The following is a 14,862-nucleotide window of genomic DNA, read 5'->3' as shown; positions in this document are numbered from 1 at the left end:
ACCCTAGCAGAACAAGAATACACAGTAATAATTGTGGTAGAAATAATTGTATTACGCCAGAGCCCTGGTGGCTACAAGACTCCAGATGCCTTGGGGCTTCTGGGTGCTGAGAGATATATTTTTTGCAATTTTTTCTAAACTTTTTCATGTAGTGGTGGCTTAAACATTATTCATGATTAAGGAAAGAAGTCCAGGCTTGTTCTTCAACTTCTTTTTCTTTCATCCTTTCAGCACATCATAACTAACTGAGACTGCACTGTAATAGCTAAATTAAGGTTTGGGTCTAGGGGGCCCCACACCCAGAAGCTATGGAGCTATAGATTATTTTATTCATGTTAGAGGTCTTTTTCCAACCTTTTGTCCCAGTGATGGCCTGAACAAAAATCATGTGCAAGGAAAGATACTCTGTCTCAAGGAAGAAGTGAGATGTACCTAATAGTTAATGCTTAAAGTTGACTAAATAGCAATGCACATTACGAATTGTAATCACTTTCTGTGTATCACTCTCTGGTGTTAAAGTGGGATGAAAACTAAGGGATAGATGGCCTCAGTTGTATATTTCAAGTTGCTGCTGTCACAAGTATATACAGCAATGCATGACTCCTCATCGTCACCCACAAAATACAGTTTTCTGTGTACCCCTCTGTTATCAGACTTGGGCAAAACTGAAAACAAATTTGCTGTCAGACATCTATAAAAAGAATGCTTATTTACCCTCTCTCATAAGACAGCCACTTGTATTTGCATTTGATGTTTGATTGTGAGAAGAGTTAAAAATATAATCACAGCAATGTTCCCAACTTGTTAATAAGGTCCATACATTAGTACTAGGGAAGCTGCTTTGCACAACATTTTAAGCCTAGTCAATTTCCTTTCAAAATAAAAATCAAACCCTGTATCTTGTGTCTGAGAGGTAAACACATTAGCCATTTTGGCAACCCACTACACCTAAGTGTCAGATATGTGATACCTTGTTGTGAACTCTTACATACGCCTGTTTATCCTCATTTTTTAATAATGCTACTTCAGTGAGCCCGGCCATGGCTGACAAAGGTCTCTGAATCAGTTTATGTATCCTTTTAGATAGTTCACTGTTCCAATACAAGATTAATGACCCTATCTGCAACACTCTGAAGTTTGTGAGGTAAGTCAAAGAAATATTGACCACAATGTCCCCAGCCCAACTCTAGATATTGACCTCTAAGGTTTGCGTGGAAAGTTAAAAACTTGATATCATTCCTGGTTTACCACACAAGCTACAGTGACTTTCTGTTTACAGCTCTGAGTAGGGCTGATTTTTGATGAGTTGGGGTTCAGAACAGGGGCCACTACTAAGTCCATATCAAAATCAACTTATGCAACCTTGGTGTTTTGGGGCCACCAGCTCTCCAGCTCTGGAAGTGTGGGTGTTCTGTGATGCATAGTTTCCATTATGTTTTCTTTTAGTTTTTATTTCTTTGAGAGGTGACTTTTTACAATTTGAAAGTAGCAAAGAGGGTTAGGTACTTTCATCCATACATCCTCTGCCCCAACAGGAAGTTATAGCCACTTCTGTGCACAGTTCAGATGTTGGGTTGTAATAAAACAGAATGATCATATAACGCATTTCACTTTATTCCAAACAGTTGTCACACATTATAATATTCTATGTTTCTTTACACAAATCACCCTAGTCATCCAAAGCCTGAGTAATAAGGGAACAACAGCAGACAGCTAGTCCTTTTCTTCTACAGACAGCACTAACAGTTATGCCTGCTCTGTCTTTGTAAATCAGGTGTCCAGTTAAATAGTCCATGCTACTTCTCAAAATTCACATTAGTCCTGCAATGCCCAATAGTGACTGCTTAAACTGAGAAAACATCAAGAGAGACAGTTATTTTCATCCAGGCAACGCACCCAGCAGTTAATGCCACAATATCTGATGACTATGTTATAATGCTTCACCTAAATCACTTAGTGCAAATGAGTGGCCACACAATAAAGCATTACAACTTGCTCCACACAAATCGCAAATCCAGAAATATTGCTGAAAATATCTCATTGTTCACTGCCAGCACAATAAAAAAATAATAATTACTTAACCAGTTCTGTTTTTACATTTCATCATTCCTCTCAAATGTCTAGAACTCTGCAGAATATTGCTGATTTTGTATTATAATTTAGTCCTGCAAATTGGACCTTCAACTTGAAGATTACAGTCAATCAGTAAAGCCATACATTAGATATTCATATTTATTCATATTTGTTTAAAAAAATCATCAAACTGAAGCAAAACCTTAGTCCACAGTGAACATCAGGGCTTCATGCCTACATTTGAATGTTGTTCAAGGTCTTTTCTCCATGCCCTTGCAACATTCGTGATGTAATGTGTTTTCAATGGTCAAGTCAAGTGGAGCTTTGCTGTCCTAGAGTGCCTGTCAAGCCAGAGGCTCTTTTTGTTTCAATGAGTTTGCCACATTATTCATGTATTCATCTTTATGAGCAAAAAAAAGCAGTATTCCATTGCTCTAACAATAAATAAATAAATAAATAAATAAACATGGAACGAGTATTTCTGGAATCCCATACCCTAAGTGGCTACCTAGTTGGCTTTTATGTAAAACCAGTAGTAGGTATTAACAAAGGTTAGCTCTGTAGTGCTACTTGTATGGTGTTGTAGTCCAACAGCATTAAAGCTAATTAACAATTCAGAGACATGCAAATGGCACATAGTAGAACCTAATTAGTGACTCATTCACATGTCTCTGAGCTGAAAACTGAATGTAGCTGAATCCTATGCAGCACTGCAGGTCAAGCACCTACTGGCACAAATACACACACACACACACACACACACACACACACACACACACACACACACACACACACACACACACACACACACGCACACACACGCACACACACGCACACACACACACACACACACACACACGCACACACACGCACACACACACACACACACACACACACACACACACACACACAAGCGCACACACATGCGCACTCACGCACACGCACACACATGCACACAGCTGATTGCAGATGCACATCTACAGAAACGCATGCACACAGTGTTCCTGTACTTATCTGATATAGAGGTAAGTGACCTGCTTCTACTATAGGGCACAGTGAGTAATCACTAAAAAACTATCTATTTCAGTCCTCACTACACTGCTTCAAAATATTAAGGTAGAGCTTGTCTATGTATCACTCTAACTATTCAGTCCTGGTATAGTGATTTCAGAGAATATGGCTAATTTGCATTAACAACGTCCTTGGAATGCCTCATGTGTATACAACATTATCCAGCAAGACCAGTGTTGCACTATAGAATATTACTTCAGTGCTACCACAGTCTTGAACCATTTTTTTTTCACAAAGAACTGAGGAATCATGATATAAAAAGGATTGTGCAGCAGTTATATGCTTTCAACTACTCATCTCATATATCACAGGAAACAGCTGCCAAGCTTCCTTCTTATTCTAATGTTCTTTTATATCAAGGATGCCCTGTTCATTTCTTGTCCAATAAACTTCCTTATTTTAATGCAAATTAAGTCATATAGTATCAAAATAAGCAATAATGCCTAACTGGGTGGGAGCTACTGGGAAAATAACACCCTCCCAGGAGAGGAATCGGACATCTACAACTCTGGAAGTGCATTATTCCCCTTGGCGGTGGATGTAGGCCAGATGGCAATGTTAAAGCCTCCAATGATCATTTAAATACAATAACAGTTAAACACAATCATAGGTTGCATTGTATAACTAGGTATTTAACTTTTACACCAGTTTTTGTAGAAGCAGTTAAAAAGAATGGCTTATCCCTTTGCCTGATTCTTGGGTTAAGGAATGAGTTACCAGGAGCTCCTGTTTTTCTATATATTAATACTATGGAAATTGGTGTGGTATATCTTACAAGGTATTAGTTAAAAAGACAATGATGATAGGTGTATTTATGTATTCTTGTGGCAAATGAAATGTGTGTAAGTTTGTTATGAGTGGTTCTATGTTCATCATTAATGAACAAGGCATTTGGAATTTTTTTCTTATAATTTCAGTAAGGTAGTTTATGTCTTTAGACATAATTGCTAAATTAATAAATATGTTGGTCTAACTAAAAGAGAAGTCAAGGTTAGACTATAAGAACATTTTTCAGGCATAAAAATAAAAATGTTTCCAATTCAATAGCTTTTCCTGCTTGCAATTTTATGATAGTAATATATCTTGTTTTAAGTCTACTGCACTTAATATTGTATATTTACCTAGAGGAGGTGACCTTTGCAGTGATTTAAATTAACTAGAAACAAAAAATATTTTAAAATATAGAACTACACCACTTGGTTTAAACAATGACATTTTTTCAACAATATTTATTATGATAAGATATGCATATTTACACTAATCTTTTTAAATAATTAACATTTAATTATTGATTCAGTTAAGTTGGTATGTATTGAAATCATGTGCATTTCTAGTTTTTGTTTGAAGGCTTGCTGTGAAGCACTAGGGAAGATATAACAATTAATTCTGCTTTCCAGTTTTCTTTTCCTGTTTGTTAGTTTATGCAGTAATTTGAACATTCTGAAAAACAACAAATTATCCTGTCTTACACAATATCGGTAGAGATGGTCCAAGGTGGTCCCAAGCATACCAAACTAAACTATGCTGAATTAGGTATATACATTGTAATCAGAAAAAGACCAAAGAGGTGTCTTAGATGCTGAGTGACAATTTAAGTAATTAAAACACAATTTTGTTTTGTTTATGGGACTATGAAATGGAGTTAAATCAAGCAAAAACAGATCAATTTTGGTTTTAGTAAAAGCTTAAATATGCAGTTCAAAGCACTCCAGACAGAAGGTTGTATCCTGGGCATCTAAAAAAGACACAATACAGTGAAAGATGCACTTTATTCATTGCTTAGTAAAGGTTTCTCTTTTGTACCATGTTTAAAAATTGATGTGGTGCATAATCATATTCAGCTTAAACTGTACACTTAAATTTTAAATTGAATGTTATTTTTTGGGAATGACTGTACTGCAACCCCCCAAGTTGGCCTTAAAAGGAAAAGTGTGTTTATTCCTCCTAAACACCCTATGGTGACTCTTTTTGAAAAAATACTGTGATGAACAAATTAAGTCAATGCTTTCCAACAATCACATTTGAAGTGAAAATGTGTCAGTTTCAGAAAGAATCTTATTAAAAAATTTGATGAATGATACGACTATTAGGGTGATGAAATCAGACAAAGGAAGCAGCATGGTTATTATGGATTATGTTTACTACTCAAGTAAAATGTTTGAAGATTTGACACTAATACCCACAAAAGGGTTTCTAAAAATGAAGACATCACTTAATCAAAAATTGATTTTTGTTTCTTAGATATCAACAGTCAAGATAGCATTTCTCTAGATGTGCACAACTTTGTTATTGTCGAAAAATACACAAGGATCGCAATGACCCTCCATTTAGACCTATAGTAGCTACAACCTCTCACAATCTATATAGACTACTATTGTAGGTGCCTGCGTGATACGACAACTTATGTTTTGTATGACTCTTGGCATTTACTTGAATTGTTAAATAAGTTAGACTATAATGGTGATATTTTATTTACTACTATTGATGTGGTTAACCTTTTCTCCATTATTCCACATCAAGTTGGCTTGAATTATTTTTGAGACATTTACAAGGTGCTAACCACTTTAACAACAGGGCGGTTTTAGAGTTACATACATTTGTAGACATTGTGCTTAATGATAATTTTGTTTTCCTTGAAGATTAATTTTTTTAACATATATGAGGTGCTGCTATAGGAGCAAAATGTGCCTCCCATTTATACTAATCTACTGTTGGTAGAATGGGAGAAACAGTATGTTTTTACTTTGCCTGTGTTTCATGTGGTATATGCTTATTTTAGGTTTATAGATGATATTCTGATTTTGTGAAAGAGTAGTGAAGCTATGTTTTTGGAATGTGTGAGTTGTCTGGGTAGTACTACAGGCTTTCTGAATTTTACCTGATATTGTGGTTGTGATAAGATTGATTATTTGGACATAACCCTTATTAAGAATATTACAGCACAAAGATTGATATAAACTATTTATCATAAAGACACCTTTTCTAATTCTTATTTGCACTTCAATAGTTGCCACTTGATGTATCATGTAAATGCAAATAATAAGGGGACAAGATTGATAAGTGCAGATAATGATTTTATTACAGAATTGAAGAGATGAGTTGATATATATTTAGATAGAGGTTATCCCATTTCGTTGATCACAGATATTGAATTGAAGATTCTTACTGGTAGAAATTCCATGTTTGCTCCTATTTTAGGTAGTACTAATAATTGCCCAGACATGTCTTACTAGCAGGGAGAGATTTCACAAAATGTGGTGCTATGGTTATACCACATAATGCTGATGTCCTTAAGATATGCAGTTTGGTTAGAAAAACATGGAATTTAATGTTCACCCAAGAGTTATAGGCCAGGATATGGCACAAATCACAGTTTATTTATAGTAGGGCCAATAATATCAAACTGTACCTTAAGAAGAGGCTGAGTTTAAGACCCCATAAAAATATAAGGTCAAAAAAATGACAAAATGTGGTAACCGTAGTTACTTAGAGATATAAATGATGGACATTATGTTAATGTGAACAGTTAAGACAGATCTATACCTTGTGTTGTGTTTTGTAATTCTGACCCACTCATGTTAGGCTGTTCCAGTACCTTTATTTCATGTTCAGCTTTTTATGTTGGTAAAACAGAAAGGAAGCTTAGAGATAGAATATATGATCATCGGAATTATATTAAGAAACAGAAAAATACTAATGCACTGCATAGGCATTTGATCACTTGTACTAACTTCAAAAAGTATATTTTTGTCATTGATAGAGTGGTTATAAGCATGAGAAGTGATGACAGTGGCAATTCACTTAATTTAAACAAAAAATGCATTAGCAAATTAGGTTAAATTTGAATAATGAACTTTGGTTAAACAGCTGTGTATCTTTCTCCACTGTGGTTAAACAGTGTTTATGTATAATATAATTTATTTTAAATGAAATGTGTAATAACATGTTTTTTTACTTTATATAAATTAATGTGTTCATTTTTTAATTTGATAATAAATTTATTCATTTCTATGAATTTGTGATAAGATTTATGAGATTTATTATTGCATAGTAACATATTTGAAAGTGTTGCTTTAAGATTAGCTTACATTTATTAACAAACTGCTTCTGATTGGTAGACTAATGCTTTATCTTGCAGTCAATTGATTTGCTGTTTATCTCTGATGAAGTCCTATTTTAATTTATGGATGAAAGTGCTTATTTTTTAATGTAAATTTGCCGTAAAGTTAACAGATTTTAAGAATGACCCTCACTGCACATTTGGTATACTTGTAAGTAAGCTAGAAGATCTTATAAATAGATATAGAAGAAGTAACCCTTATAAATGTAGGACTTCCTCATAAAACAGAAGAGGTAGACATAGCTTTGGTTTTGCTTCATAAATTTCAAAAGTCTTAAGTGTACATGAAAGTGTGGCATATGAATAGATATAGTAGATCATAAGTCCTTCAGTTAGCTTCCATCCATACCAAGCTCTCCATCGTGATCTAGAGTAGTGAAGCTATTCTGTTTTTTTTTCTTCAGAAGGAGCTAGTAGTAAAAATAGAATGAATAAATGCATGTATTAATATTAGTTTATATAATTCCATTTATTTACTTATTATTGATATATGATTAACAGGAAATCCAGCTGGGTAGAAGCCAATTTTCAGTTAGGGCCTGGGGAGAAAAAAATCCATATTATTACAAAACATTTTAAGAACAATAATTTTGCAATCTTCAAAAATATAACAAAAAATATCTGCTTTTTTAATAATTATAACAAATCATACATAATGTAAAAACATTGGTTAAAAATCAATACAAGGTATATGACAGTCATTTAATATTTAGAGACATTTTAGACAGGTTATAGAGAAAATAAAGGTAAGTTAGTCTAATACAAACAGGAATTGCAATATGAAGTGAGGGAAAACAGGCTTATGTTATAAGGGAACAATGATTATAACATTAAAACCATCCAAGAAAAGAAGAAACATTTGGCCTCAACTTGAAAATACAGAAACAGAGGAATAGAAAAATGCATGTTCTCTTCCAAGAAAGAAAATATACTCAACATCATGAATAATAATGTTATTCCTGATGTTGAAACCATAATAAAATGAACATGTTAATGTCTCAAAGCAAAAACAATAAAGCACAATTAAAACATCTCTTAGCCTCAGTTGCTTGCCCTTAGTGCATTCATTTAATTATAACTTTTAGAGATATCCTTCAAGGATTTTGCCATAAAATTCAAAGTAAGTGGTTTGCATGCAATTGTCCAATGATATTACATATGGATATTATAAAATATCTCATCAAGCTATTTTAAAGGATACAAATAACCAGCCCATCTGCTGTTGTCTTTTTACTTGCAGCTTGCAACATCCAGCCAGGCAATTGCCTCAATAAAATCCAGGATTCTTACCACTGTATTGATAAAATATCTCACTGAGTTTTTAAGAACCAATCCAAAAGAAGTTCAAAGAGATCTGAAAAATACCAAAGCCTGCTATAGTCTTATTACAACCTTATTTCTTACCACTTGCAGCATCCATCCTAATACTTGCCTCAACCAAATTAAGGTTGTTAACCATAGATTAAATCAAAATATCTCATTGAGTAGTTTAGAAAACAATTAGACAGTAGTAGCATGCAATCATAACACCACACAAGTGTAATATCATCTTATTTATTGTATCTTGCAGCTTCCAGCCTGCTGGTTGCCTCGAGCACACCTTAGGTTCTTCCCTGCACATTAAGTAAAAAAATCTCAAAAACTGGTTAAACAAGCAATCCATGATAACCATGATCAGAAGAAATAAGGCTAAAACAGTATGGAAAATTTTTAATCTTCTTTATTTTAGCCGCAAAAACAAGCAGGTAAGTGTTGCTCAGTATCAGAGTTTCAGTTTTTTGCAGTTACATAGAGTTACACATAGTAGGTGTGTTTAAAATACATTTCATTGTTGGCCAGTTTTTGGTGACAATAAGATAAGAAATGATTGACAGTAAAAAGTAAAAGAAACATAAAAATAATGGTGCCAAAGTAAGGTATTCAGATTGGGGCTGCATCTTAAAGTATATTATGTCATAACATACTTCTCTGAACATAAATAGTTGAATACATTGTGCAAGAAATTTATAAATACAATAATAACCATGTAGGCAACCTGCTACATGAGAGTTTTGGATTCTTAAACTGGTCATAAGACAAAATAGAGTAAATGGAGTTATAGTATTAAAACAAATGGTTTCTAGCTTAAGTGAACACTTAAGTACCAATAATCTAAAAAGAAAAAGAAAAGTTATACTAAGAACAGACTACAAATTTATTAGGGCAATGTGCATAGCCACTCTGTAGTGTATCAATAAGGAAGGATGCCTGAGCATAAATTAAAAAGACACTGGTAAAAGAATAAGTAATACAAATTGGACAAAACAAGCAGTGGGGGCAAGGAAATAATCTGGATTGCTTAGTGACTCTTAAAGATACCAATGAGGAGATTTAAATTATATAGAAAATTGAAATATTTAAAATGTTTAAAGATCATAAATAAGTGGAATACTAAGCCTAACCTCAGAGGTACCAGCACACCTTTCACCCATTATCCATTCCTAAGTATGACCTCTTTTCCTGATCAAACAAATTTACCTAACACTATGGATGGACAATTTCCCACAGTTTCTCCAGCCAGCTTGGTTGACATGGGCATCCTGAGACAGTGTAGCAACTGCCTCATGTTCACCAACAGCCCTCTACTCCTAGTCCATGCAAACTCAACATGTGAGAGACGGAACTATATTGAAAACCTTAAATCCATGCTCTCTCACACACCAATCAATACATATGAAAATGAGTGGGTTGTCAGCATGCACACCTCAGCTCCTACCCCAACCAAACCCACATCACACATATCTACATATGTGGGGGGTCCTCACCAGAAACATACCTAAACACCAGAGACATCCGAAACACAAGCATGCTACACATATTACTTCCTCTGCAGAACACAATACACATAATAGCTCACGCAACAGTGTCTCACCTCTCAAACCCTTAAGGCAAAACATAAAGAAACACACAGATGTCCCTCTCACCAGGCTGGATAAGGAATAGGTCATTGTCAGCTATCTGTCAGGTTGCAGGATCTGCCATATCATGCACTCACTCAAGTGTCTCCATAATAGGTACTGTTATGACTCTGTCATAGTCCATGTTGCAGTGAATGATTGGAGACCTACCTCACTATACTGTAAAAGAAATCCACTACAGACAAACTGAATGTCATGCTGCTTAATGCAAGGAGTGTAAATAAAAAAATGCTCTCACTGGAAGAACTCCTTACATTGAAAGATTTCCATGTCTGCGTAGTCACACAGACATGGTTCAAGGCCACAGAGGGCACCCTGGCTATGCAAGGATACAATGCCTTCCACACATTCACACATCAAAACAAATATGAAAGAATGAAAGGCTGAGGTGTATATATTGTCATTACAGACAAAGACAAATACACCGCAAGACTGTTCAAAAAGTATGATTCCATAGCGCTACTCCAAGTCCAACTAACTGTATGCAAAACCTCCTTCCATATCATTGTTAGTACAGGTTTCCCACCATGAACCATGAGTACCAGTCTGCCTACTTGGACATACATGAGTCACTCACTAGACAGCCACACACAAGTAGCATCCCTATCTAAAGAAAATCAGGAGGCATTCTTTAGCTATATCAGACATCTAAAAGTGAAGGGTCAGCTTTGTTCCAAACTAGCAATGGAAAGTACCACTCATAATGACCCTCAGGACATTGTCACCCTGCTACCAGACAGTTTGGGGCAAACTTCACCTGCCTGTCCCCACCACACATACCCCAAAACATGCCTGTCACTAGTCCTCTGCCTAGTAAATGCCTATGAACCTAAGGTGATGTCTGCCTGGGCTCCAGGCCAGTGTCTGATCCAGCCCTGGTGGGATGATTGTATATACAGTAATCTGATATAGCTGATTACATCAGCATTCTCTGTTGAGCACATGGTGATAACAGTGTATCACATGCTGGTGTAAAAGGATCTCTGTAATGTCAAATAATATCTATCACACACACAGACACACACAAACACACACATATACACACACAGCTGACTGCAATGAAAACAGAGCCCTTACCTATCTAAGTACACAGACTACAGAACACAGTACTATACACAAGTGCTACATCACAAGTCTGAATTTTATATGTCTGCAGGTTGACTTATAGTGGATGGCATCAGCAAACCATGTGAGAGACAGGAGGTTGGGAGGGCTGCATGAAATGGATGTGTAAGCTTCTGCAAGTATGAAAAGACTAGAAAGCCATGCCACTGGAGAAATAACTATAGTATAGCATATCTACTCTGCTAAGTAAAGACACACACACACACCCAGTTGACTGCAGGGAGAACAGAACCCCTGCCTATCTATGTATACAGACTATAGAGCTCAATACTTCATGTAAGCACCATGGCACACATCTGACTTTTAAATGGCTGCAGGTGAACTTATGGTAGATGGCATCAGAAGCCATGTGTGGGACAGCGGGTTGTGACACCTGCATAGGCACATAGATTCATAGGTTCATATGAGGCTAGTAGTATAACTGTAGAGTATGTCCAATGTGTAGAAGCCTAGTTGTGTAAAAACAAAAGTACCCTTATTGAACATAGTTGGATTTTGAGTTTAACAGAGCAAGGTTGTTAGTACCACCAACTGGGCCTATCCACAGGGGCACACACAACATTATATATTATACTTTGTAGTGTAGTTGATATATGTATATAAAAAATACTGAGCCCCCAGGATTGTATTGCATACAAGGGGTGTGCAACACATGAATGTATTGTGAATATATGATGTATACTGAGAATGCGCCCTAAAAATCTGATCATATGTACAGGAGATTAGCTGAATTTGGACTGTCACCTCCAAAGAGAGAGGTGACAACAACATAAGCATGTTGTATAGTCAACTGGACCTAATCAAATGTGTCAAGTAGACACATTTGTGACATAGAGAGCTATGTATGGGACAATTCATTTTTTTGGGACAGGTGCCTTTTGATGTTTTGTGTTTTTTGGAGATAGTGAGAGAAATGTTAGGGAAGGGACATTGGTATGTCTGAATCAGGTAACCTAGCAAGGTGAGGACGCAATTGCTGATAGACATGACATACAAGACAAGACACAGGGTAACATGAAGAATACAAGAGGTGGGTGAACACCATGGTTGGGGTAAAGGTGTGGACCTTGCAAACCCACGGAGGTCAAGATGTGTGACACTGAGATTCGAGTCCTCACCCACTGGAGTGTCATCACTGTCACCTCACTGTGCCAGTGGATGCAGTGTCTGATGCCTGCATCTCCTTGTGTTATTCAGTACAAAGATGGAGAGAAGTGTCTCCATCTGGTGTATGCGTGCTCCTACAGTGTGGTGCACAAGTCTATGAACCATCCCCAGCAATTTGACTCAGTGATAAAATCACCCCCCTCTCTCATTGATCCCGGAGGGAACCACAGGCCTGTTCTCTGTGGCAGAAGTACCTGAGAGGTGAGGTAGTGCAGGGGCAGTATAAGGGGTACTATCCGGTTACAGGTAAGACATGCTGGGCCTTGTGCCATAGCCAGTAGAATGTGGGCAGTAGGATCCCATGGGCTACGCCTACCCTGCTGTGCTGTGCTGGAAAAGATAAAAACAAAACAAAAAAAGAGAAAATAAGGGTTAGGGTGAGAGATTGCACAATTTGTCTTCTTTTGCTTGTTTAGGTTGAGGATGGTAGTGTTCCTGTTCTGGGTTCTCACTGTTGAATTTGTAGATAGCAGCTTCTTTTCCTACTGTATAGCCAAGTAATGACAGATGTGTGTCTGTCCAAGACAAGATAACAGTCTCCCACAGGCTGCTGTAAAAGAATCATTAGAATGTCCAGCAACAGCTCACACACACCAGCCCCCCATTTGACTGCAGTGCTAATAGAACCCCTACCTAAGTACACACAAACTACAGAACACAGGAATTAACACAAGCACCACAACATAAGTCTGATTTTAACAGGACTGCAGGTGACCTTATAATAGATAACATTGGCAGGCCATGTAGGATACAAGAGGTTGGGAGGCCTAATATGAAATGAATGTGTAGGCTCGTGCAAGTCTGAAAGAACTGGCAAGCCATGCCATTTGATACACACACACACACACACACACACACACACACACACACACACACACACACACACACACACACACAATTGACTGAAATGAAAATAGAACCCCATACCTATCTAAAGACACAGACTAAAGAACACAATACTTATCAGACATACCACAGCACAAGTCTGATTCTGACAGGACTGCAGGTGAGCTTATAATAGATGACATCAACATGTGGGAGACAAGAGGTTTTGTGGCCTGCAAAGGTGCATTGATTCATAGTCTCATCTGAGGCTTGTAGCCTAAGAGCAGTAGGCTGTTTGGAAGCCTAGCTGTGTAATATCACAAGTACTCTTATTGAGCTTAATTGACTGAGTTTTGTAGAGCAAGGCTGGGAGCACCACCAAGTGGCCCTGTCCATGAGTGAGCACACAACAGTATATATAATACTTTGTATTCTGGTTGATATAAGTGTGGAAAAAGTAATGAGAGCCCAGGGTTGTAGTGCTTGTTTGGGGTGGTTTGGAGGGGGGAAATGGATGTATTGTAAATATATGACATATAGTTATATTGTGCCCTTAGTCTGCAATGTTTACACATGATGTTTTATGTCATACGAAGGAAATGGACAATAAACACCAATAATAAAATTTCATATATTCAATTCCATAGTACAACAAGCATTGGAGTTCTGCAATGGTTAACAAAGTGCACACTCATGCAAAATAGCCCTGTTAGCATTTATGGAAGCAGTGAAGTAGTGCACAAATATGAGTCGTATTGCTAATGTTTGCTACTCTACCCCAGTCCCATCTACTCCAGGCTGGCTTTTTGTGATGGTTAAGAGCATTAATTGAATGTATCTGTTTTCTATTTTTGGGTGTCTGCTTTCTAGGCAATCTGTTTTCCCCCATTTCTGCATTGTTACACATCACGCAAACAAGATAAGCTTAGCCAAACTGTTTTTCAGGAAGTGGCATGTTGCACAAAAGTTGAGTTAAAAGTAGACAAAGAGGAACAGGTATGAAAACTAAGGAACATACATGCAAAATCTGTAAAAAACACGCTAAAAATTGATAGCACGCATCACAAATTTTTACATATGTCAAGATTTGAATCCTCACAAAATACAGCTTCAGAAAACAGTCGTCTTTGCCACACAGACAGCTTTACATCAATGAAATGAAGTCATTCTTCACACAATCAACTGCAACAAAATGTACACTGCTATCAAACCATCAGCTGTGATTTGCACATTTAATTCTGTTTAATATATTTGGACATAGAGCAGTTAGTGATCAGACAACCTGTCATAATTATGCTTACAGATATACAGCTCTATCTTACTTTTCTGTCTTTCTTGATCATTCATCAGTTTTCTAACACATGCAGTGAAGATGCAAATAAGGTCAAAACTCATTAGAACTGTTGAATCTCAAAAAAGAGCAACTGTGTAGGGATGTTCACTACATGTAGGCACTTCCACAGTGTTTGTGTTGAATGCATGGCAACAGTGAATGCTGACATCAGGGGAGTGTATCAGGTTACA

The sequence above is a fragment of the Protopterus annectens genome, chromosome 10.part0 (assembly GCF_019279795.1).
Source record: "Protopterus annectens isolate FY-2018-M chromosome 10.part0, PAN1.0, whole genome shotgun sequence".
Classification (NCBI taxonomy): domain Eukaryota; kingdom Metazoa; phylum Chordata; order Ceratodontiformes; family Protopteridae; genus Protopterus; species Protopterus annectens.
The sequence above is the reverse complement of the archived record's forward strand: the minus strand, read 5'-3'. Positions refer to the sequence as shown.